Source organism: Lichenostomus cassidix, chromosome 2, assembly GCF_008360975.1.
Source record: "Lichenostomus cassidix isolate B80296 chromosome 2, HeHo_3.0, whole genome shotgun sequence".
Taxonomy (NCBI): domain Eukaryota; kingdom Metazoa; phylum Chordata; class Aves; order Passeriformes; family Meliphagidae; genus Lichenostomus; species Lichenostomus cassidix.
The window spans coordinates 144,760,431-144,785,568 of NC_139482.1; the positions used below are offsets into that span (position 1 = coordinate 144,760,431).

At 39.8% G+C, this 25,138-nt stretch overlaps 1 long non-coding RNA gene across 1 annotated transcript; it reads left to right on the forward strand.

Annotated features, from left to right (window-relative positions):
- Positions 1-3,258: 3,258 nt before the first annotated feature.
- On the forward strand, positions 3,259-8,597 carry LOC146442452 (uncharacterized). The gene is made up of 3 exons (XR_014850271.1): positions 3,259-4,805; positions 5,217-5,276; positions 6,927-8,597. It is a non-coding gene; the product is annotated as an uncharacterized LOC146442452 (long non-coding RNA).
- The last annotated feature ends 16,541 nt before the right edge of the window (positions 8,598-25,138 follow it).

Consider the following 25,138-nt stretch of genomic DNA (forward strand, 5'->3'; position numbering starts at 1 on the left):
GGGTTTATCATCCCTTCCCTTAACTCCTCTTTGTTCATCATTGCAGATTTTATATTTGTCTGCCATATTTTATATTTAGACTATGACTCTAAAGGAGTATGAATTGTCTTTCTCAGTCTCCAGAAACTGACAGATTGTATCTGGATGCTGAAGAATATATGACAATAAACTTATATTTATCACATTGCATGCATATATATATATATACACACACAAATGACAAACAATAAAGGAGGAGTTTCTGTTTGTAAATTACTCTGCTTGTCCATCCAGAACACCAGCAGGAGTCCAAATATTCCACATTAGACTAGGAAGCCCTCTGGTGCAATCCTGTGATCCTGTGCTTAATCTTGTGAATATTACAGTGACAGTCAGGGTACATAAAGCACAGTCGAAGTTAAACATGTGCTTAATTGCTTTCCTGAAATATGACCTCCAATTTAAAAACAACAGAAAGAGGTGGAAAGCACAGTAACCCCTATTCATTCTCCTCAACTGAGTCAATTTAAAATGTGTGCATAAGGAAAAAAAAACAATTCATTGTGTTTTTTTCACAGCCACTTGGTGAGAAAAGTGCAAAGAATTCCCAAATGTGTGGCTGGGCTTGCAGGAAGTGATTATCCAAAGCAGGTGAGCCTCCTCAAATGGATTAGGCACAGGCAACCTCTGTATTTATATATCTGGGGTGGATATGATGGAAAAAATATATCCAAGAAGGCACATCTAATGTGTTTCTGAGTAAGCAGCTGAAGCTTTTCTTTAGCCTCAGGTGATTTATTCAATAACAAGCTGTTGGGCTCAGACAAAATAAGGGATATGAAAATAAAGTGTCTCAAGAAAGGTCAGATGATCACCAACTAGCAGATATAATTCAAAGTTGTTTGTCTAGAGGTGAATTCACTGACCTATGGTTTCATTTGCTTGACTCCCAGGAGGTGACCTCTCCTTCCTTCCTCATCCTAAAGTTGTACAGTCGGCTTAATTTGTCAAAGTTCTGCCTCATTTGACTCTCCAGGAGTAAGCTCTGCATTTAGAAAACAGCTTCTCCTTCCTCAAAGTCTTGAGCCTCAGGGTCAAAATAAATGTCAGCTTTCAGTGTTTTTTTTAAACATTTTCTTAAGAGTAGGCAAAAGGGACCTGAGCAAAGACTGTGAGGAGCCTAGGATTGCAGTCAATTTATAAATCCCTGAAAAAAAACATGTTTATTTGTGCACGAACTGTGTAAAGGGGTAAAGTCAGATGTTCCAAACAACAAGCCTGTGTTGCCCCATCTGCTTTGTCTTTCAGAGAGGTCACAGCCCAGCACAGAGCCAGAAGCTGCAGTTTGTGCTGGGGTCTGCAATTGTTGCTCACGGTGACACCTGGGAAATAATTTTGTAATTCTCTTATGTAGGAAAAGATGCCACAGCCTTGATGAAAAGGGACTAAAATGTGGTGCTGCTGCAATTTCTGTTTGGTGGGCTGATGGTTTGACAACCCATTGTTTCTGCTGAGTGATTGGGCTGTGTAATTCCCTTTAATCCCACTGCCCAGTGCCCCTAACGGACCTACAAGGGTTCTTACTCAAGCAGAATAACCAAGTTGTCCTCCTTGGACCTTCCCTGTCAGTTACAAATTAGATTAATGGAGGAACAACAGAGGAAGGGGAGAAGGACAGACACTAAACAGAGGAAAAACAGGAATGAGGAAAAGCAAAAGAATGTAAAGAACTGTAGGATCTCTGCAGCTAAAAATCTGTCTAAAAATGATATAGGAATGAAAATGTGTGTCACGTGTTTAAGGGATAGACAAAAGAATTATGATATATTTTGCCAAACCCCTGACACACTGAAACAGAAATATTAAACTGAAGAGTAACACCAACACACAAAATAAAATATCTGAATAATGTTAATTGCATCCTGTAGAGTGATTGTTTTTAGGAGTACGATTTAAGCATTCTAGACTAAGCTGGCTGTTATCTTTTAAGACATATTTTTCCTTCTGCTTCTTTTTCATTGCATACCCTCAAGTAAAAGATGGTAAAACTTTCTCATGGTGTTGTTTAAAAAAAATATTTTTGCTTGAGGAGGTAAACGAGAAGGCAACAGGAAGAGACAGGTGAGTCTTGTTTAATTTGAACCAAAAATAAACTTTTTTTTGAGTTGTGGGTTTTCTCTGCTAGTTGCTTTATGAACACTTACAAACGAAAAGATGAATCATGGGCTCCAGGCTGTTGTGGACAATAGCGCAGGCTAATGGGAGCAACCCTACAGTGTGGTGGGTGAGGATGTCCTGTTACCAACCCAACAGCATTAGCAGAACAAAGTGAAAGACCATTCACTTAAATTTCCTGATATGAGACGGTGTAAAGAGGAATTATTTTGATCTTGAACCAACAAACATTTGCTCTGAGGGCAAAGAGAATTTTTAACTGAAGCACATGAAACTGTACTGTGCAGTGATAGCTGTGTATGTTTAACTGTAAGGAGAAAAAGCAGTGTTTTGATTATAAAAATAATCAATAGGAGAGTCAAGATCAAGACACAGGCTGAGAGGGGTGTGATTGGTGTCTAAAGTCTGTTAGGACATGCCTACACTCTGTGTTTTTTCATTTGCTGAAGCAAAACTCTGGGCTGAAACAGCAGCTGCCCAACTGCCTGTGTACCTGAGGAGCCTCACCCAGCACGGAACTGAGTGATGGCAACCAGCACACCTCTGGCACCCCATGCTGCCCAAACCCCTGTGCCCTGGGTGCCTTGGGCTAGAACAGGTACCAGGCTCCCGATTTCTTTCCTGCTGTAGAAAACATCAAAGGCACAGACTAACCCAGGCCCTGCTGGGCTGTTAGTTAGTGTGGAGGTTCATAATTTTTATTGGAAGTATTAACCCAAGCAGAAGTGTCAGAACTAACAGATTTGAGTACAGAGGTATCAAACCTGGGACTACTGGGGAAAAAGTTCTAAGTGGCAAGTTGGTTTCTGGGAGATGGGGATGAGGTGCAAGGGGTCCCTGGCAGGCAGCCCTGCAGCAAGTCATTGCAGTTTTTTGGGTATGTGTGGATGATTCTCTTCCACAGCCAGGAGGGACTCAGAATTCTCTCTGGCATTAGTGGGGAAAGCTTGGGAGTTTTCCACCTGACACCCATGAGGACCTCCTTCAAGAAAAATAACTGAACTTTCATTTCACATTTTTTGGGAGCAAATATGCACAACACCCAGAAATTTATCTGGGGTGTGGGTGCCTTCCAGATTCCTACTTGTGTTGGGTGGAAATTACACCTTAGAGAGTGTGGTGACCTGTCAAATATGAGATATTAAAATGTCACTCAATTAGAATGTGGTGTGCCAGAAATTGAGGTGTCCGTGATGAAACTCTTCTAGAATACAAGGTGAGATCATCATGCTGTGCCCTTGATCCCTTACAGAGAAGGAGACCTGTTTCCATGCCCCAGGCAGAGCACAACAACTGTCCCACATGCAGTAGATCCCTTTTGCTCTCTTTGACCATATTTTTAATAATGCCTGGTCATGAAGTCTCTAAAACTGCATTGATGTCCCATTAAAATATTTGTATATCAGGTACAGGATATTGAGAAAACATTGCTTTGTCCTTCTCCATTAAAGTGTATTTCACCTGTGATTCTACATAAGATGTATTTGAGCTGACTGGTACCATTCCCATCCTCCAGACAGTTTCACTCTCTTTTTCTCTGATTGTTCTTGAAAGTTTTCAGGCCCTCTGTGGACACCCACAGTCTTTGAGGAAGATGTTTTTCTTCCTAGCTGATTGATAAATGTTTCTCGGGGTGTTCTGACAGCCAGATCCCCTTGTATTTGTGAGATCTGATTAACAGAGCACTAAATTTCAACTAAAATCAAATCAGCAACACACAGTGTGAGATCTGCTTTCTCTTTACATGCATAAGTTTAGCTTGATTTGTTGGTCTATTTTACTCCAGGGTTTGTTCATTTGTTCCCCTTTTTATGTATTTTTTGCCTGTGCTAGTGACTTCAAAATGATAGCTCGACTCCCTAGTCTCTCCATCCCCAGTTTTTTCTTATCTTCTTGTCCTTTTGGAAATATAACCACATGCACTTTCTTTATCTCTGTGTGGGGCCAAATCTCTTATCACACAATTTACATTCTTCAGGAGACAGCATTGACAATCCTGTAATAGTTTATCATCAGACTGATAGTTAATAGCTCTGGCTTTCTTGTCATAATAAGCCTTTTTTGTCTCCATTGTTCCTTTTCTTTGCTTTTCTCTTGTCTGTTTGCTTGCCTTATTAAATGCAGAGCACTCAATTTCGGTAATGTCTTATATTTTCTTCTAAAGAAATCTTTGCCTCCTACTGCTTTTTCCTCACTATGTGCTCAATCCTCTTCAATTGTTCTCCCAATTACTATCTCAAACACAGAAAGACCTGAAATGTCTTGGGGTGCTTCCAAAACTGAAAATACTGTGGGAAAGAAAAGCAGCCAGTGAACTTACTTCATCTTTAATAAATATACACATCTCTCTGTACAAGTGTATTTGTCAGGCTAAATGCCACAGCAAATCCTTCCTTTTTGTTCTCATTGATGGAAGAGGCATTAATGCAACCTTTAAGTGGCCTGTGAATACTGACCCTATCCTAAAAAAATCATGTTTAATAAACCAGATGAAGAAAGGAAAGAAGAAACCACACTGGAAGTAGCTGAGAATTCTGTACTCCTTAGGACATTATTGGACTCCAGCTGAGAAACCAGATGGAGCTGGACTGAGCCTACTCAGCACAGAAAGAAGCAAGACTATGATTGATGTGTTTTTCCCTTTTACTGAGGTTTGTCTCCTCTCTGATTGTTTACCTTGTAAGCACCTTGGGCCAATTGACTGAGCACACTTTATAATGTCTAATTTCCTAAATGGAAAACCATGTCCAAATCACATGTCTAATATTCCTTTTCCAAATTAGTTTTCATTGTAATTTACAACTCAAACCACATAAATCAACTGAACATAACAGAAGACATCCATAACTAAGAATTTTAGTTGTCTGAATTCTCTTAATCATCACTGAATGACTTCACTGACTATAGCCAAAAATCTCATTTTATGTCATGCACCTTTACATGTCCTAAAGCAAGTGATTTACAATTTTTGCTTCACGTTAAAATAAATAATAAAATGATGTTGCTTGAGTTGGGGTCAGGGATGATTGGGATTTTTATTTTGTTTTGGTTTGTTTTCCCAGAAGAAAAATCTTATTGCATTTGTGATTGCAACTGATGCCAAGTACAACAAGCCAGACCAAGTAAGCCACTTAGGTACAGCTTCTCAAAATCCTCAGTGAAATTAGCATTCTGTTAAATACAGGGCAGTGGATTATGTGCATGGCATCAATTTGGAATATTACCATCACAGGGATGGAAAATATGAGTAACAATGAGAAAGCTCACAATGATGGTAACATACACTGTAAAGAAGGAGAAATACTTTTGTTAATATAAGTTTTACAGGATTTAAAATGTTTCTTAAATAAAACCCTCCTGCCTAAGCTGTTTTTTAAACACTGATGCATTTGGTAGGAATGCTATATATTTGTAGTGCTCCAAATGTGATGTTAGTACACTTTAGTGTGGTACCATCATGGCTCCATAGAATAACTGATGTCCAAGGTTTCCTTCAGAATGGCCTAGTAGTCTAAGCAACTTAGTCTTCAAAACTATGAGCAATCACACCCAGAAACAAAAAAAATCAGAGTAAGAACTCGAACAATTGCTTAGGGGAAAGTCTCTTGAGGATTATTTAAGCTCTAGTGTCCAAAAACATTCCAGAGCAAGTCAAAAGGATATGAAAACATTTAAATAAGGCACATGTAGCTTTACAAAAGCATGCAGTAGAAGTTCCAGTCAAACATTTTATATATTCACTGGAGGAATCAAGTTATTGTGAGCCTCCTATACAGACAAACTGCATGTTTCATAATGAAATTATGGAAGTGGCAGAGGGTGGTTTTTCAATTGATAGGGGGCATGGCAGTTAATTGGTACAGAAACAGCTGGCAAAAGTTATGTTTCCATATGATTTGGGATCCCTTTGGAGCTACGAAATTAATATGCACTGCTCTTCCTACAGTGCCTGTGTCTCATGCATCACACACTTGGCCCTTACCATGAGAATTTCAGTGAATCTAGTAACTTCAGCCCCATTTATAAAAATATTCCAATGCCTGAAGGTTATAAGTAAGATATATAAGTATATGCATAAATTTCCATATTAGAATGGCAGACAGGAGAAAATAAGATGTGTCCAGAAAAGACTGAGAGACTGAATTTGGGCCTAATAGGGAAGAGTACAAGAATAATTCATCCTTGCAGAAAGATATTACCTGTGTAGTACTACAAAAGACAGAGAGACTGCCAAGTTCAGCCACAAATAGTTACATAAAACTCCAACTGGGAATAGAGTTTAAATGAAATTCTGAAGACAAATAGATCATCTCAACGTTTTTCTCAGAGCCTGCTTTCCTGTATATTTCAGCCAGGTTTGGAAAAGATTTTAGAAAGGAATGAAGAAAATTCCACTTCCTTGGGTCACCCTGTTGGGCTTGAGTGTGCATCCTTGGGTCCCAGTATGGCACAGGGGTGTTGTTCTCCACAGCCAGTATCTGCTAATTGCAGCAAGGTGACACTCATGCAAAATGGACATCTTGGTGTATTCTGGAAAAAGGAATGGTTTAAGGCTGATGGCATTAGCAGCTGCAGCAGACTTTAACCCTTATTTTATCTCATGGAACACGGCATGGTATCCACAGGAAACCTGCTGGCATTGTACCACTGGCATTCAACACACTATTATATTTTTGGGGTTTGTTTATTTGTTTTTTCCCTCCACATTGTTATTTCCAAGGCCTTTTAGATGCAGAAGGTCCCTTTTTTCCAATTATTCCTTTGATTTGCAGGGGTCAGGAGTGTGTCACATGCACCAATTCTGTCACTGCTCCTCATCAGTGGTACCTCTGGTAAAGCAAGGACATTGCCTCAGATATCAACTGGAATTCTGCTCACTAAGGCAGACATGGGTGAAGTACTTCCTGGAAGAATTAATCAGCCTTGCATCTGAGTGGGTCAAAAAGAGCATCTTTTTGATGCACCCAGAAATCTGAGCTGTACTCACTGCTGGGACCTGCTGTGCTTCTAGGGAGCCACTGCCAGTTACCTCTGCTTCCTTTGGTGCTTTCTGGCTGCTTTGTGAACTTCTCAGAGCAATGCCTAATAGACAAGCTCTGGCATTCCAGGGCCTCAGGAAGTCTCTGTAAGAAATCAAAAAGAGCTTCAGCATTCTACTTACAAAGCTTATGCAACTACTTCTCCTCCTCCAAGGGCTTTAAATCATTCAGGCTAATCTAATTATTTCACCAAGTAGTGGGCTTGTCTCTCTTTATGCAAAATACCCCAAATATTGTAAAGACTCCAAGTTATCTGGCCACCTTCCAGTTAATTAACTTAACACTGAAGGAAGTACTGAAAAACAAAATTAAAAGCCATCCAATTTCTAGCCATCCCAATTCCTCACAAAAACTAATGCCATTACATCTGTCTTCACTCAGAATATGTAAGCTACTTTCATATGACCTGAAACCCCACCTTTTTTAATTTCTCATTCTTAATCACTACTTGATTTAAAAAAAAAGCACAACCCCCCCCACAATTTATTCCAGTTACACAGAGAAAAAATACAGGCATTTAGTTTGTCAAAATGCAAAAGAAATCATCTGGCCCAGCAATTTCTCTTGAAGCTCTCAGAAAACAGAGCTCCTGAGCAGCCAAATCAAAGGTATGATCAGAGAAACAAAAGGAGCATGTTCCCAGAGGGGTTGTCCACATGCTTGGGTCCTTGTTGAAACTAGGACCACAGGGAATTCAGTAGCCATGCAGGTACATGGCAGCTGCTTTCCCATGTGGCTTGGAGACAAGTGGGTAAGGTCAGGGGTGGGCTGTTGGGATGGAATCCCATTTCTGTTGGCACCTTGATCACAGTTCTCTTTGTGTGTTCTTTGCAATGGATTTGGTCATATCTGTAAAACTGAGAATGCATTAAAACCTTTGCATTGTGGTTGTCTGTGTTCCTGTGGTAAGACTGCTAAGATTTATCTCTCTACTGCCCCACTATTTTCAGTAGCTTCACATCCTTTTTGGTAGTATTTTTCTTCCATAATCAACATAAATAATAAACATGAGCTTAATACAGATAACATAAGAATATAATATCTGAGCTACCAGCACTTTTTCTCCCATCATGTGGGTGGGAGAAACTGGCATGTCAAAAATTAAAAAGAACTCTACCTGCTAGAGCTGGTGCAAGCTAAACTTGATAAAAAGCCAGGGGAATTAAAACTGTACCTGGGCCATGGAGAATCTGTGATTGGCTGCTGAATCCCTGCCCCTCCAGCCCCTGGGCTCTGGATCTTGCTCTGTCCAAGGAATGCCATTTGAGGAGCAGAGCAGGATCTGAGGCTCAGTCAGAAAACACTGTGATTTTTACCCAACTCTGCCTCTGCGTAAAACTCTGCAAGTTTATTGCAGCTTGATGTCTGTATATCAACCCACTTTCCTCATCCTGTGGAGTGTGCACAGACCTTCCTTCTCCCCCTGTGGTTTGGAGAGTGAAAATGGGGATATTGTGCAGCCCCAGGGAGGTGTGAAAGGTTGCATGGGACACAACCAAGCTTTTGAGCAAGGCACAGATTTAGTGCTGGCTCCATTTCCATGCAGCTCTGTGCTCTGCACACAGAGGTGTGAGGGAAAGTGAAGTGTTAATGCCAGTCAACAGAAAATCTCCATTTTTCCATCACACTTGCTCATCTTAGGAGAGCTCGCAAATAATGAAACTCACATAGGAAAAATCAATATTACATTAAATTACATACTTAAAGAGCTCTCCAAAGTCAACACCAAGTCAGGCTAATGAGCTACAGGACAGTCTTGCTGCACTGCTTGATGCAACCTGAAATGTTATTCTGTGTGTTCAGGTCTGGAATATGATGTCTTTTTCAGTATTCCTTTTATGCTTTTAACTGTAATCCTCCTCATTTATTCCCTTTTGCACCTGAGCAATGTTTTCTGAGGGAGAAATAAATGTACCTCTGGCTGTCCTTTTCCATCCTCTCGAGGAGATGGGTGTAAGGGATCTGATCCTGCACCACTGAAATCAGGGGAGTGCTGCTGCTCAATGAATGCACAGGCACATCAAGCTCATGGTGCAGAAAGATATTCCTACATTTACCTCTCAATGATCTCTGAGTTCAGTACCCTGAGGCCTCCAGCATCCTCCACTCCTTGTAAGCACAGCTAGAGTGAAAGGAAAATGGCTTTTCACAGGTTGTTCCTCAACACACCATGCAACTGCAGGCACACATGTGGTGCAGGACATAAAATCTTGTATTTTCATGCAGTGCATGACAGAAAGTAGCCAGTCCTCAGAAGTGTTGCAGGATCTGAATTCCCACCCATTTAAAAAGATCTCTCTTTCTAGCACATTTTTAAAATTGGTGCCCTGGACAAGACTCGGTTTGCTGCTACTTTCTGTACCTAAAAATGTTGATTTACCTCCCTGTGGCTGCTGCTGAATTCTGAGGGCTCCTGGAACCCACTAGGTGGTATGATCATTACACTAATAGACTCTAAAGATGTGTTTTGAATTTGTCGGAAAATGCCTCTTATAAAATTAAATATACACCTCACATCTAAGCCCTCCAGGCTTCCCATGGTGCTCCCACGCTGCTCCCACTTCTGGAGCTCAAATTGGAAAGTGGGCTCACAGCAAGTTTGTTATTTCAGGTCCCATGTGAAAAAAGAACAGGCCTACTGCTTGTTTTGCCTGGCTGCTGTTACTCAGAGACTTGATAAAATCATGAGAGATCCACATTCAAGTCCTTTCCCATCTCCTTAAACCATGTTCTCACATGGGTAACAGAAAGATGAGCGTGGCTGAAAATACATACAGGATCAGAGGACAGGGCATGGATTTAAGAAGGAGGAAGATCAGCCTGGGAATTCCTAGGGGAAAATGTTGGAGTCATATTTAGTGGGCATCTGGTAAAGAGGGTTTTAAGGTGAGGATTTGAGTGGATTTCTGCAGATAACAAGGGAAGTCCAAGGAAGTCAGCTTGGGCTACACTGATCTCTGGGCTTCCCCCAGCACTCTGGAAATTGTGTCTACTTATTCCTGGTGAAAACGGCCTGGAAAATGCAGCTACCCTGCAAAGTCAAGGGTCTCTGGGCAGCTTACCAGCGAAAATGTGTTGAGAGATCAGAGCAAGGGAGAACAGTGCTAACTCATTTGCTCTACAGTGATTCCTGTTCCATGGCATTTACCCAGAGCTGAAACAGGTCCCAGGACACTGTGTGTCACTTTTGCCAAAGGCACAGTCTGCCTCCACAGCAGATGAGCTATTACTGTACTCAGTACCAAGCCTAAAGTGATTAGGGATTGTCTGCCCCACTAAAAAAATAAAAATCAGTGTTTAATGACCAGTTCAATGTTCCAACAGAGGAAGATAGGCTCATTGTATATAGCAGCTCATACGATGACCCCAGGGTGAAATTGGTATCCTGCTTAGTCTCATTACTGTCCCTCCCTGTTGCCAAGCACCTTTCAGCTTCGCTCTCATCTGCCTTTTCTCATGAAATTTCCTAATGTTGGAGCATAAAGACATGATGACCCCAGAGAACAGCATGGGGCACACAGGCATTTCAGTCAAGAGCTTTGTGGATCCTAGAGGGAAACATTTCTATTTATTCTTTGTCTTTTCATGAGTGGATCTCTCTCTAGCCCCTGCCTATATTACATTTCTTTTTATTCAGTATCACAGCTCTAAACCAGCTGGGGAACAGCAGTGTCATTTCTTTATCAGACTGCTGAAACATCCTCAGAGATGGGTGGTTCTGTAATGGGATCCATTTCTGCCAAAAGGACCCACAACCCTTCCCAGAGAGACACCAGAGAAAATGAACATTAATATTAAATCCCACTCACACTATTGCAGGCTGCTGGGATTACACCCTGCTCTTCATGGTATGCTATAACTTCCCAGAGCTTTCAAGGGAAGATTTGCAGCTCTGACAATAGTGGGAAGAGCATTTTGGCTACACAGCTAGCTGATTTTCTATTAGTATAGCAATCTTTCAGTTGCAATTTTACCAAATCACATCAATTCCTAGGAAACACCAATTAACATCCATTTGTGCAGGGAAAGCTACAAATTGAAAAGTGCATTTACGAGTGTCTACTATAAAATGTGGGCATGTTTTTCATATTCATTTCCAACATGTAAGATAAGAGATATTGTCCTTATGGGGTGAGGGTTCTTTAGTGCTAACTCACAATCCCTACTGCTTGAAGAGACCTAAAAACTTCATTTTCTGAACCAGCTTCTTTTACTCCTTTGTGCGTCTTCTTTACCTGCATGGAGACAATGTAAACTGTTATAACCAGAGTAAATTAACAGAGAGTTTGGTTCTGATAGTCTTGAACAGAGTGTGCACAGATTTGAGCTGCTAAAATGTCAGCAGGTGCCACGTTGTTTCCTCTGTTTGATATTGGGATTCAGATTGATCAGCTCTGAAATACATGATCCATTTACAGAGAAAGGGAATGCTGTGTGGGAAACCCAAAGATGAGGTTCCCTGTTGATGTCGACCCCAGTAAGACTTCACAGCTTGTTTCAGCTGAGGATTTAACCCCAAATTTTTCTGAGATGTCAGTTTATTCCCACAGCTTTGTGGGCAGAAGGGAGAAATAAAGGAGTGGAAGATGAAAGAGAAAACTGGAGAAAAATCAATCTGTTATTTCAAACAAATTGGCAGAGGACCTACATGTTTTGGCTTCTCTGCAGTTTTAGGTGTCATGTGTTGGACATAAATGCACCACAGACGCAGAAATTTGAGGTCAATTGTCCCAGTGAACTGTTACAAGCAAACACAAGAGGGAGGCCAAGCATGATCAGAGCAGGTCTGATCAGAGGTCACAAGACTCCACAGACACCCAGGGACTGCAGACAAAGCCCACATGCTGTATGTAGAAGATCTGAAATGCAACATAAGGCAATATGAAAAAAATCATGCTGGATGATTTTGCCACTGAGCTGTTCTTTCTGACCTAGATGGTTCTTTGTTCACAACAACTATCCCAAAAGCAATAGAAAAAACAAAACCAGAATAAAAAGATACTTGCCCAGCTGGGCTCATAAGATGCCTCTGACTTTCCCCAGTGTATGTAGAGTTGGTTTTCATATTTGCAATATGTTGTGTGAAACAAAGGGCCAAGTGTGGGGAAACAATACACTTTTCAGTAGAGGAAAACATCCCCTTTTCAAAGAGAAATCAACATTTCACAGCTACTAGGAAAAAAACACTCCTCTCCCCAGAAAGATCAGAAGGAATAATGCAGAGAGAGGTACTGAGGCTGCCACTTTGTCACTTGGCAGCCACCAGACCTTGGTTAACTTCAGCAGGGAGTCTGAGGCTTCACAGCTGCAGGGAAGATGGTGCAGAAAGGTCCTCACAAGACAGCTGTGGAGAAAAGATTTTGAAGAGAAATTGAGGTTTGTTTATTGGTATGGATGTTGTTGGAGTAGGATTTCAATGTAAGACTTTCAAAATGTGTAAAAGTTGCAGTCAGATGCTGGGTGTTGTCTAGGATTTTGCTAGTTGTGGGATTCCAGGCTGATTGAGTTGTTAACTATTAATATGAATTGATATATTTATTGTTATTTTCTGTGAAATTGACATTCTTCATTATTTAAAAAAAAAAGCCATTATACATTACACCTTAAAATAAAGGTTGTTAACTATAGTCAATGAATTTTAATATAAAATAGAAATATGCATCTTCTATAAAAATCTTCCTATACCCACAGACTTAGAGATGGCAGAGAGAGACGTAGTTTATACCACAACATTTCTTGCTTGGAGGATTTTTTCCTGTTCTACATAGCTTCCAAATTAACATGCAAATGCATATAATTTTCCCTACTATGAGTAATAAATGCCCAATAGACATCCATTTAGTGAATTCTTGCTTCTCTCCCAAACTAAGCAAGTCCAAAATCTGCTTAACTGGGATGCAAGCATGCCCATTTTCTTAATTCTTCTTCCACAGTTCAGGTCACTTATGGATTGATGGATAACAATAGCCATGGAGAGCTGTGGCTATCAAACCTATCTGCCCTGGAGACCTGGCAGTTCTCACAGGTTTTAGTGTCACTGTCTATTGCTTTAAATGTAAAAGGCTCCCTCTACTAGAATACAGCGATTCAGGTAAAGGATTTTCTCTGTAGAAATATTTTCAGTAGAGGTTTGTGGGGGTTTTATGCTCAAATGTACTTAAAAAGTCATAAAATTAAGCAATACATTGATATACTTTATTTAATAGTGAGGAAGAAAAATAATTTGAAACTTATATTTTTACTTGCTTTCAGCTCCTCACATGTTTGGCACTTCTAAAGAAAGAGGATTTCCTGGGTGAGGTCAGAGATTTTCTTTGCCCAAAGACCTATCTCCTGGCAACACTATGCTAAAAAAAAGGGAATTTCTTTTAACTAGATCTCCCATGCCCTCAAAAAGCAGTGTATACATGAATGGTACTTAGAGATTGCTCTATCCATTCTTTAATCTCTTACACTGGAGTCCTGTAACACATCTCAATCCAGTCTCTATATTGATTTCTTAGGTATATCAGCTACCAAAGAAAGCACCATCAGAACTGAGCTGCCTGATAAAATTGGTTTGTTCTCAGCACTCTTTTAATTAGATGGATGAGATAAAGGAAAAGTAAATAACATCACAGCAGGAGGGAAAGGAAAGCGAACTCCAAAACAGCTGAGATTAAATCCAGCACAGTAGAGTCCTTGAGCTGTTAGTATCTCAGGACATTCATCAGTGATGCACAGGGGCTTAACCACTGTTATTTAGCACAGACACTATCCTGGGGGAGCTCTCCATGGCTTCTGCTCCTGCTCAGTCTCCAGCATGGGAGCTCACATGGATGCTCTGCGCCCTGCTGAAGCTCTGGAACTCAGGGCTGCAGCTGTGCCTCTGTGGGTTTGTTCTCTCTGTTTGCTCAGTGCCTCCTGTGGAAGCAGCAGAAGGTGTTCAAGCTGGTTGCAAAGTCCAAGGGCCTCCCTGTATGTGAAAAACTGCCAATATGTTTCATACAGAACCTTTGGTCAGTGCTGGAAAACTGTTTTTGGAGCAGTGGTTTGGTTAATATGCCCTATGTACAAACATCAGATATTATCTTCCCAGTGTTTCTCTTCTCAGCCCCCCATTTCAAATGATAACAGGAAGAAAAAGGTAACAAATCTGTGGATAAAATGAACATTTTGCACCTTCACCTAAGGATATGCAGAGTAAGCAATAAATTGTGGAATAAATTCTGTAGTATTAACATAGCTTTTCTCAAAACCTTTATCAAGAAGTAAACTTGATCTAAATATTCAAAGCTATTTTGCCAACAGAGGTTTTTTGCCAGTTTGTTTGCCTTTAGCAAAATCAATTTGTACACTGTGCACATTTTAATTTAAAATTGTTATTGTCTTCTGATTGCTTTGAGATTCATTTTGCATCTCAGCAATGAGTGTATTACCAATGTTTTTATTATGCCTTGAAACGTAATGAATGCTTTTTGTAATATTTTTCTCCATCTTTAGGATGGTCTTCATGGAATGTAGAAAAAAAAGCAATGAAAGCAGTGAAAAAAATCTTAAAGTGAAATTGCAGTTCTGCTTTAATTTCTCATTCAGATGCCTCTGTACTAATCTAGCCCTTAGCTGTGTTTGTGGAAAATATTGTGGCCTGTTTCTGAGAGAAATAAAGAGCAATTCCTGGCTGTGCTAGAGACATCTTATGAAATCTCAGGCCTATCTCTTGATACTGGTGTGACTGTCTGTCCAAGCACAGAAGATACCATTTCTCTTTTACCACTCTCGTTCCTGTATATTACAAATTCCCCTGGGGAAGTCACAACGTGCGCAGAGCATGTGGGTAGATGCTGTGTTGTTCTCACTGGGGATTCAGTTGCTACAGAAAATAGGAAGAACAAAAAGTTGTGGTTTTTCATTTGGAACCACAGATGGCCAGTTGCTGTGTCCAAGGGATACCTGATCTATGCAAGTTGTTTATGCAGCTCCATGGGATTTTATCTCTTTTTAGGGACAGTGTAATGGCAACTATTAGAGCTGAAATCCACAAGTGAAGAAAGACTCGCGGGGAGATTATATTAGACAGCATAATGCCATTTGAAAATATGTTTGTGCTCCTAAGCATTTTAGAATTCTTAGATGGGTAATAGAAATAGTGATCTTTAAAACTTGTTCCAAGCTATGAAAGAGGGCTCAGGCTTTGGCACTAGTATCCAGGTGGAATGACTGTCCCTGGAAGTGTTCAGAGACATGAGATGTGGTGCTTAAGGAACATGCTTTAGTGATTTAGTGTTATATTAATGGTTCAACCCAATGAATTTAGAGGTCTTTTCCCACTTAATTATTCCATGACTATTGCAATATTTTTTGGTTTTCAAATAATCATCAAAAAAGGAAGTATTTTGTTATAACAAAACAGCAGATCCCAGGTATATTTTCATTTCCCAAGGCTTTTGGGAACAGTCCCAGATGAAGTTCTCTCTTGCTGGGCTATAAACACTGTTTTACTAATAAAGATATTCTGCTGGTGTGGGCTTCTGGCTCACAGATTTCATCCTGCTCTGTTCAGTTTTCTAACCAATTTACCCTATTTTAGTAGTTTACTTGTCACTGTCACTTCAAAATATAAAAAAAATGCCTAAAAATACATACTGAAAATCTAGGCACCCTCAGATTTTGGACTGCACCCTGATTCCTCTAACTAACAGAATTTTAGGACCCGTGGTCCCCTTGTTCCAGAGAGGCAATACTTGTATCACGCAGTGCAGCATTACTGAGACAGCAAAACCAAGCAAACCTTAGGAGCAGAAAACACAGATCCATGTCAGGGCAACTGTGCCTCAGCAGGAAGCTAGCTCAGGAAAGAACCTCGGAATTTTCTAATTATAAGTTTATATCAAAGTCATATTATGCATTTTACTTTGTAGTGAGGAATAATTGACTGGATATGAAAGCCTTTACCCATTAGGCTAAGAGGACATGCTGTTTACAATGACATTTCTGATCTCAGGGAGAACAGACCTTAGAGAAGCTTAGCTGGGGACTGCTTTCTTTTGCAAAGCTCTTTCATAAGAAAACAGCTTCTTAGAATGCTAAACAGTCATTTTCAGTCATCACTCCAATCCTTTAAGTGGCTCAAGACAACTTTCTCAGCAAAAAATTATCATGCCAAAAAAGCAATGATAATATCTCAGTAGGGTTAAGGACTACTGGCTGATTGACAATTAGCTTAAATTTGCAAACATCTACTAAAATGTTATTTCTATTGTTTGTTTTTAACTTGATGCTTACTGTTACAGAATATTGCTACCTGTTGTGGCCTGGAATTTTCACTTGTTTTGGCAAGCTGCTTAGAGCTGAAAAACAAATTGACTTTCCGATTCTAACAAGAGAATTATCTGTTGATTAAATGCCAAACTCCAAAACAACGGTCAAGCTTAAATACCCAAACAATGTCAATTTGCAGACATCTAACCATCTGCTATATACTAGAAATCCTTTCCCTGGATTGTTTAAGTAGAAATTCTTGCTGTACCTCAATAAGACAAAGCTCTTCATAAAATAATGTAGCAGAATTCCACCAGCAAACTGCAGAGAGGTTACTTAATACCAAAACCCATGAAGAACAGATAGAACCTGAGCACCCACGAGGACAGGCACTTGAAAAAGTCTTCTTTTTGTAATACAGCTAAAATTCACCAGAAGATGTTGGCAATCACAGAGCAGTTTAACTTTGGGCTGTACACAATGATTAAGTTATTGCAAATCTCTCCAGTTTGCTGGAGGTTTTTCAATGTTAATATCATCATTCTTTTATGAGCAGAAATTGGTCTATCTGGATATTTTTTGAGAAGTATAATCAAATTATTATCATGAGTTATTCTTGGTTCATGAGGCAAAAATGGAAGAGTCTTATAGGGTCGAGGACATCTTTTTTTTTCCCAGCATTGTATTTTATATTTATAGGAAAAGAAGTCGTTACTGCAGAAGAGGTGGTATTTGATGACACCATCAGTCAGGGGAAGTATCAGGGAAAAGAGCTGCTTCTGTTATAGCATGTCTGGGGACATCTGACGAGCAGAAAATTGCTCAGTAAATCAATTAATGCTGAACTTGGTTACTGATGGGTTCTGAACATCTATTTCTTACATAATGCAGGTTGTACATCACTGTCCAGGATTCCAGGCAAAGGATTATAAACTAACTGGTTTATAATTGGATTGAAGTGGATATTACTTTGGTGTATCTGAACTCAGATACACCTGGGGCTTTTTACTTTGCTTTCATTTTTCCATATCTCTACAATTTATTGCTACAGAAATATTTCCCTAAACAGGCCATTCTGCAAAGGATCTGAACAGAGCTGACTATTGATAGATTAGGACTCCTCACAGGGGGTGCTTCCTCTGGGTGCCACAAACAACCCTCCAGACAGGCAGGTCCACCTCCAGCAAGACCCCCTTGTGTTATTGTCACAGTGATGAGCAGCACCTCCAAGAGATGAGCCCAGGAACACCTCAAAGATGATTCACTTACTGCATCCAGAGAGGAATCACTTCTGTATTGTGATTTCCTTACTGTGGTTCTTCTGGGAAATCAGACTGGAAAACAGCTTGCAGACTTGGTTTTGATATTTTATATACATTTTTATTTTTACTGGGGGGAGGGGTAGATTTTATTCAGGGAACTCCGAACCTTATTGTGGCTTCATTTCAAGTTCTCAGAGGTTAGGAGGTATAAGATAGCAGGGCTTGAGTTGGTTAAGTAATATAAAATTAAACAGAATTTGTTTGCATGAAAAAAAAATGCTAAAGAAGAGAGAGAAAAAAAATAGTATGGTTTCTTTGAGCCTTTTCCATCGCTCAAGTTCATCTGACACTTATTGGACTCAGAGAGAAAAATGTCTTTTCAAGAGGCCAAGAAAAGGTTGAAAAGTATCAGTTGGCTTTGTACAGCCTGCTAACCCTCAAGAAAGCTGAGGATGAGTGAAGAATAGGTGTTTCATGCTTACCTGACCTCAGATGGGAAAGAGAGTGACAGCAAAAGCCAAATATTTCGACAAGTGAGAATCTGGCCATTTCTTCCATTCAGTCTTTTCTCAGAAATCCAAGAATCACACTTTTGTTTGAATTTGAGTCTCATCCCTTTGTCAGAAGTTGCACCAATGTCAGTAAATAAGGCCACAAGGATAAGGATCTGACCTTTAACATTCTGTTTCTTTTGAAATCACTGTTCAAAGATGGCTTCTCTATTCCCCTCCATTTTCCTCTTTTTCTTGCTTCCTCAAGAGGGATCACAGGATCCACACCTCACCCTTGAGCACTGAGGCAGCTGCCAGCAGGAAGGTCAGCAGCTCTGTGCTTTACAGACACTGCTGCCCATCTGGTTGAGAGAAAAAGAACATTCTGGCCCAAGCCCATGTAGGCTTCAATTCCACACTTAAAAACATGTTCAACCACAGCTTTAATGTTCCCCCCAGCACAAGAAGAGCAGAATCAAACTGGAGCAAGGGCAGTTGGAAGGCCACTGGAACAGAGCACTTGCCCACTGAACAAAATCTGAGGAAATAGGACTTGTTCAGAGGAATCTAATCCTAAAAAAACTTTCAAGACTGGGACACATAAAGCTCAAAGTAACTGGGTCTGAGCTGTAACTGACCCAATTTGAGGAAGATGTTTGACAAGAGAGCTCTTGAGGTCCCTTTCAACCTGGATTATCCCATAACCCAATGGTCCCTTATGAATTCCTACAAAAAGACACTCAGTGCCCGTGCTGTAATTGTCATCAAGAACATCAGAGCACTTTTTTCTTCTTTTTTATCTCATTGTGAGATGGTCTTGCAGCATTTCTACTACAAAAGCTCACTGCCCCTGCCTGCCCTGGTGGGATGGCATCATACCCACATCCTATCACTGCCTTTCTCTGAACCTCTTTCCTGGCTTAGAGAGTCTCCTAAGATAGTCAGCAGCACAAGGGATCTTACTATATCTCCTCACTGGGGAGTTGAAAACGCTACTTTATGTTGTTTCAAATTTAAAAAAACCCCTAGTTTACTATTGTTTTCCTACTTTGTTTTGTAGAGGTATGTTTTAAGGAATTCATTCATTATGCACAAAATTGGCAATATTTAATATTTATGTCTCTGATAGAAGCAACTGATCTGAAGAGTAAAAAATTATTGGTTTCTATACAGAGTTTAATTCTCTCAGACTGCCCCCTATCACTGTGTGGTCATCGTCCTGAAGGGTGGTGAGGCAGTTTAACATTGCCATGGGGGCCAACAAATGAAAATAGCACCAACTTTGCTCAATAAAGCTCAAATGGGTTGCCATCCTTTCTGATGCTCTGTGTGGCTGGTGCTTGCTGGTCTGAGATCAGGTTTCCCAAGCTCTGCCTCCCTGATCATTGCAGGTTAATTGGAACCTGGAGCCTGGTGCTTCATCACACCCAAAGACACCACGACAGCCAGAGGAGTGTGTTTAATAAACTGCACTGGAAGTTTATACACATTTATTTCTATCAGCTGCTGCTTGCAGTAAAGAATAACACAATTTAATTCCATCTAACCTAGCTGGGGTGAGGATTTATCTGATGCCAGTGTTATAACCAATTAGCAAGGCTGAAAATTACTATTCCATTGATTACAGATTTGGATTTTTTTTTTCTCCTTAATCAAACATCAACCAGGTTCCATGTTGCCCTTGACTGGGCATGACATAAATCACTTGGTGCATGTAGCAGCTCACTTTGCTGCTGGCCTTTCTGGTTCACTGGGGAACATTTGAATGTGCAGATAGAGGAAGTCAGCTCAGAGGCTGTCTTCCACTACAAATCTCTTAAATTCAGAAAACCATGCTTGCATAAATGGGCAGTTAATAAATCCCAGCCCTTGACACTTATTGACTAAAGCTCCAGAATAGGTAGATCCAATGCTGGTGGCTTATTAAAATAATAAGGTGATAGGAAATCCCTGTCTCAGTGCTGAAGATTTGTGATCTGTCAGCTCTGAGATTTGGCAAGGAACTAACAACAGGTTAGGCTAATATTTCCCTTCAGAATGTATTTTATTTTAAGAGGAATACATGTGATCAAAATCAAGTACTATTTAAAAAATGTCCTGTGTACTGGGGGAATAGCTCTGTTCTTCAAAAACTATTCTATCAAAACTTTTTTTTTTTCCTTCTGGTTTTATTGGTAGGAATAAAATCATATTCCAGGTGCTGGTCAGGACTCAGGAAAACAGCTCACATTTCTGAACTATACCACCTATTCATAGGATGATGTTGGAAAATTAATTTTCCTTTCAAATCCTATCCAAATAAAACCAGGAATGTTGATCTTCATTGCTTATGAGCTGTTGAATGATAGAAAACACTGCAACAGTGATTGCTGTAAAACAGGGGAATGTGAAAACTGGACAGTTAAAACTCTTACCAGACATCTTGGATTTGAAGGACAGTATTTGGTTTTGCTTGCAGTTCTGCTAAGAGAAAAAATCCCCCCAAAAATGTGAACTAGGGTGCCTAGACCAGCACTTCACAGGCTGCTAGGATCTCCTGGCATCTCAGTTTTCATGTTTACAGTTCTGTGAGAGCAGCTAAAGCTCAGACTTAATACTCCTGCTATTTTATTTCTCTTTTTCCAAAGGAAGAGAGATAAAGTCCAGCTGCCCTTTGGAAAGACTTCTCTCAAAGAGGACAGGGATTTGCTTTACAGGGAGAGGAAGAGACAATCATGGCCATGCTGGGCATTGACTTGTTCTAGAATAGGAAGGATGCCTTCCTTTGTGTTAAAGAACATTAAAAAAAAATTATCTTGAAATGGAAGAAGAGATAAAATGAGTGACTACAGCAGGAGCCTTTCCAGCTTCAGAATCATCAGAAAAGTCCATCTGTCTCTGATTTTAAGAATTTTCTTGGGTTGGGTAGTGCAGCTCACTTGCAGACAGCAATACAGAAAGGAGGGACAGGAGTTCTTTTCCATTCCCCACATTTCTAAAGACACTATTTTGTTGTAACCACCCTTTCTGCAACTTTTCTTAACATCTTATCTCCCTGCCTCTTCATTTACAAAACATCAGTATAGGGGTTTTGACCTTTTCTATTTTTTTTGAAAAAGGATTATTTGCATTTTGTTCAAATAAGCATCTTTGTTTAAAAATAACTTTCACTAAAAAAAAGGAGAAAATAAGTAAATATGTTCTTAAGGTGCTTTTACAAGCCCAAATTAAAGTGAAAGATTTGATTTAGGGTCAAACAAAATTTCCTCATCTTTGAAATTTATAGAAAATGTATATATATAAATATACATATCTTTAATTAGACCTTTTTTTCGGTGGTATTTTTCTATGCCCCTGGTTGACTGGAGGGAATAATACTCTTCCTGTGAGGAATTACAGAGCTTGAAAATAGGGAATCACCTGGCATATGTCTCCTTTCCACTCACACAGATGGGACCTGCTGCTCACAAGTCCCTTTTGCCTTTCAGTCACATATTGCTATGAAAAAATGATCCATGTTTAAAGCATAATGCAGCTGATGGACATTTTATGAAAGGCTTTTTTTAAAGCTTTGACAAACTGCTTTTGAAGCCAGTTGACTGAAATGTCAGAAGTTCCCCTCATTAAAACTCCCACTTCAGCTACCTCCCTCATGTTTCAGAAAAGCTTTTTTCACCACTTCCACTCAGCTACCAAGAATCTGAAAAAGGTTATTTTCCCTCATGAAGATGTGGCTTGTGATTTACTCCACTGTGACAGAGAGTATTTCACATTTATGTTTATTTTTTTTCAAAGCAGTAATACTTATTTGCAAACCATGAGTCACTGTGTGCTGTTCTTTCTTTTTTTCATTTCACAGCTGAAAATTAATTCATGTAGTAAAAGTTTTGGTTTTTTTATCTCCAGCTGCATTTGTCCAACTTCAAGCCCATTCTACTCATGAATTGAAGACAAGGGCTGGTCAAATGTTTTGTCATCTGCTGGCTTTTTCTGCTGGAGATGGCTGCTGGGTGTTGAAGCCCATTGTGCCCATGGTAGATCTAATTCTGCTCTACTAGGGGTTGCAGGATGCTGCCAGCAGCTTCTGGGAAGATCCTCTACATGGTTAAAGCTAAGCTGGTTTTCACCAAAAACTCCTTCAAAAAGTTCCATTGCCACTGAGATTTAGGGATGATGCCTCCTAAATCTCTGCCCCTCTCTTACTCAGAAATCAGCAATTCCAGCAAGCCTTTGCTAATACAGAGTTGACACAGAAGGAAATTCCATAAACTTTTATAAAGTGTATATGGACTGCATGTGAGACAGCTGCTGTGCTACACCTTTGGAGTTGCTGTTCCCTTTGATCCTCCATCAAATTTGGGATAAAAATGTTCCATCACTGCTTTTTTCCCTTCTCATTCATCAGTTGACTTGTAAGTTCATTTTGAAATGCAAACTCATTGGTGGGGACTCAAATCTCAAAGTTATCAGGTCTTGTATTTTAATTAAGATTCCAGTCAATGACAGGTGAGCCAAAACAAAGCCATTTCCAGCTCCCATGGTGGAACACTGCAGGAATAACAGCTCTTTTTTTGGCATTATGCAAACGGGACTCTGCATATTCACAGGGTTAAAACATGCTGAGTAAGAAAGCCTTGCTGCTACCAGCTCACTCTCTCAAGCAGAATTTCCCTCTTAAGTCAGAACAAAAAATTATTGAAAATACTTCAGAAATAAAAATAATTACAATGTATTTCTTCAGTTGAGTGTTTTAAAAGAAATTTACTCTTCCTGTGTTAAAAGACACTGTTAACTCTTTATCATATAAAGTTTCTTCTTTTTTTTGCTATAGAGAAAAAATATTTATGAGGAGGCAAAGACAAAAGTCCCCTGTTTCTTTAGGATTTTGTTTCCCAAACCTTTCTAGAGCAAACTTGTTTAGTTTGTCCATTTATCAGCCTTTCAACACATCCTTTGTGTTCTAATTTTGCCATCTGTAGTTTAGGATTTTTACAGTTGTCAGTATTCCAAAGACTTCATTTTGCAATTAATTTGGAGAAGGCAAGCATGCTGCAATACATAAACTTTGGACTAGAACAGCTAACGAGGGAATAAATTATATTCAGGAATTTATTTCATAAGAAAAAATATCTTACAAGTTCTTTTGTTTTCTAAACACCATGTTAACAGGCAGTGTTTGGATTTAACTCTGCCAAGATAAAATCAGCACAGTGATTGAAGCTGTGAACCATTCTCTGAATGATCCTTTCCACTGTGTACATTCAAATTTTAGTGCTGCTATAGATTTTGAACGACATGCAAACAGTGAATCTAGTGCTGTATACCTGTGAGCCCCAGTGTACTCCTCACACAGGCTGTGCTGTAGGCATTTTATACCTTTACCTTTGGAAAATATACCTGGAACCCCTTGGGAATAATGAAGACACCATTTGGCTTTTCAAATCTTACACCACCTGTATGAGATGCCAACAAACGAAGATGCAGCTTGTCAAGCTGAGGATCAATGTACCACCATGCCAAAGCTTGGTGCATCTGATTATTTCCTTTTCTCCTGGTTCCTTGGATTAACTATCCAAGATAGGTGGTTTGGGTTCCTTTCCTACCCCAAATCCAGTAACAGAATTAGGGAGGGTTTGGAAACCTGCCCTGAGATCAGAGGAGGGACTTCTGTGCTGGCAGAGCCAATTTAGGCACATCCCTAATGTGGACCACAGACTTAATGTGATGGAAATTGGTCATTTGTTCTCACTGTCTGAATCTCATGTTTTGCAAACACTACACCTGTTTTTGCACGAGGGACACTGTTCCATGTAAGTTTGCCATGTGCTCCTGTTATTTTTCAATGTTTCTAGTACTTAGGGTTTTTTTACTCCAATTGCTAGTGATAAATAAAAGATTGCTTGCATGCAGGATATTTCACTCCCCCTTTTCAGTCTCAAATCTAGACACTGGCAAACATCCAGGAAGGAGAAATAAGGAACACCTATTCCCCAGCCATTTCACCTCACACTGACTTTGTCTGCTTCAAGAAAGAAACTAAGATGAAACCTCACTCCTGTTATTTGTGTGTTTAAAAAGGCAACAAGGTGCTATGGACTGTCCCGTCTAGAAGATAGGGGCTGATATCACCTGTGCTTCTAATTGGGAATTCTTGTCAAATATACTAGTTTGCTAAACTTATAAAACTGCATTCACCCTGTGGGGGAGGTGGGTTTTTGTGGATGTTTTTCCATATTTGACCCTGGAGCCTCCAATAAAGACCAGCTTTTATATTACCTCCTATTTTAATATTATCTCAAAAGTGTGGGTATTTATTTCTAGGGTCTTCAAGGCATCAGGGTTTTCTCCTGTATCTGGAATTCTGTTCACTCTGGTTGTAGTAACTAGAGCTGTGAATTTAAAAGCTCCAACTCTTTTAATGATCTAGCTAAGGCACACTGATATTGAACTATACATGCTGTGATTTTTTCCATATATGAAATGATTTTTGAAAGCTACTCTGGGGCTAAGAAGCGAAGATCTCAAAATAAAAAACATGTTGAAATTAACATTTCATCTTCAGCACTAAAATCAGGTAATTGGGTATTTTTCCTGTAACGCAGTTCTTTCATAGTATTTAGATGTGCCTAGAAATCTGGGACTGGTTTTTGGATGAAGGCAACTGTTGGCAGAGTGCTGATATTGAACCACTGTGGCCTGAGATGGAAAAAACTGCTTTGGTCATCTGTTCCTTCTCATTGCCATGCCAGGATTAGTCTTCATTATTGCACATTTGACTGATGTTTTGTTCTGTTTTTCTTCTTGCCAGATGAAGAGTTTTGAATTTTTTTCCTGGGAGATGATTATTCAGGCTAATAAAGCTACAAAATTAAATTAAAACTGAAGCTGTTCAGTTGTGAAACACTGTGTTTCCCACAGATGTTTATGTGCCTACTGGCTTAAGCTGGGAGTGCTTAGGTTTGCTTGTTTTCAT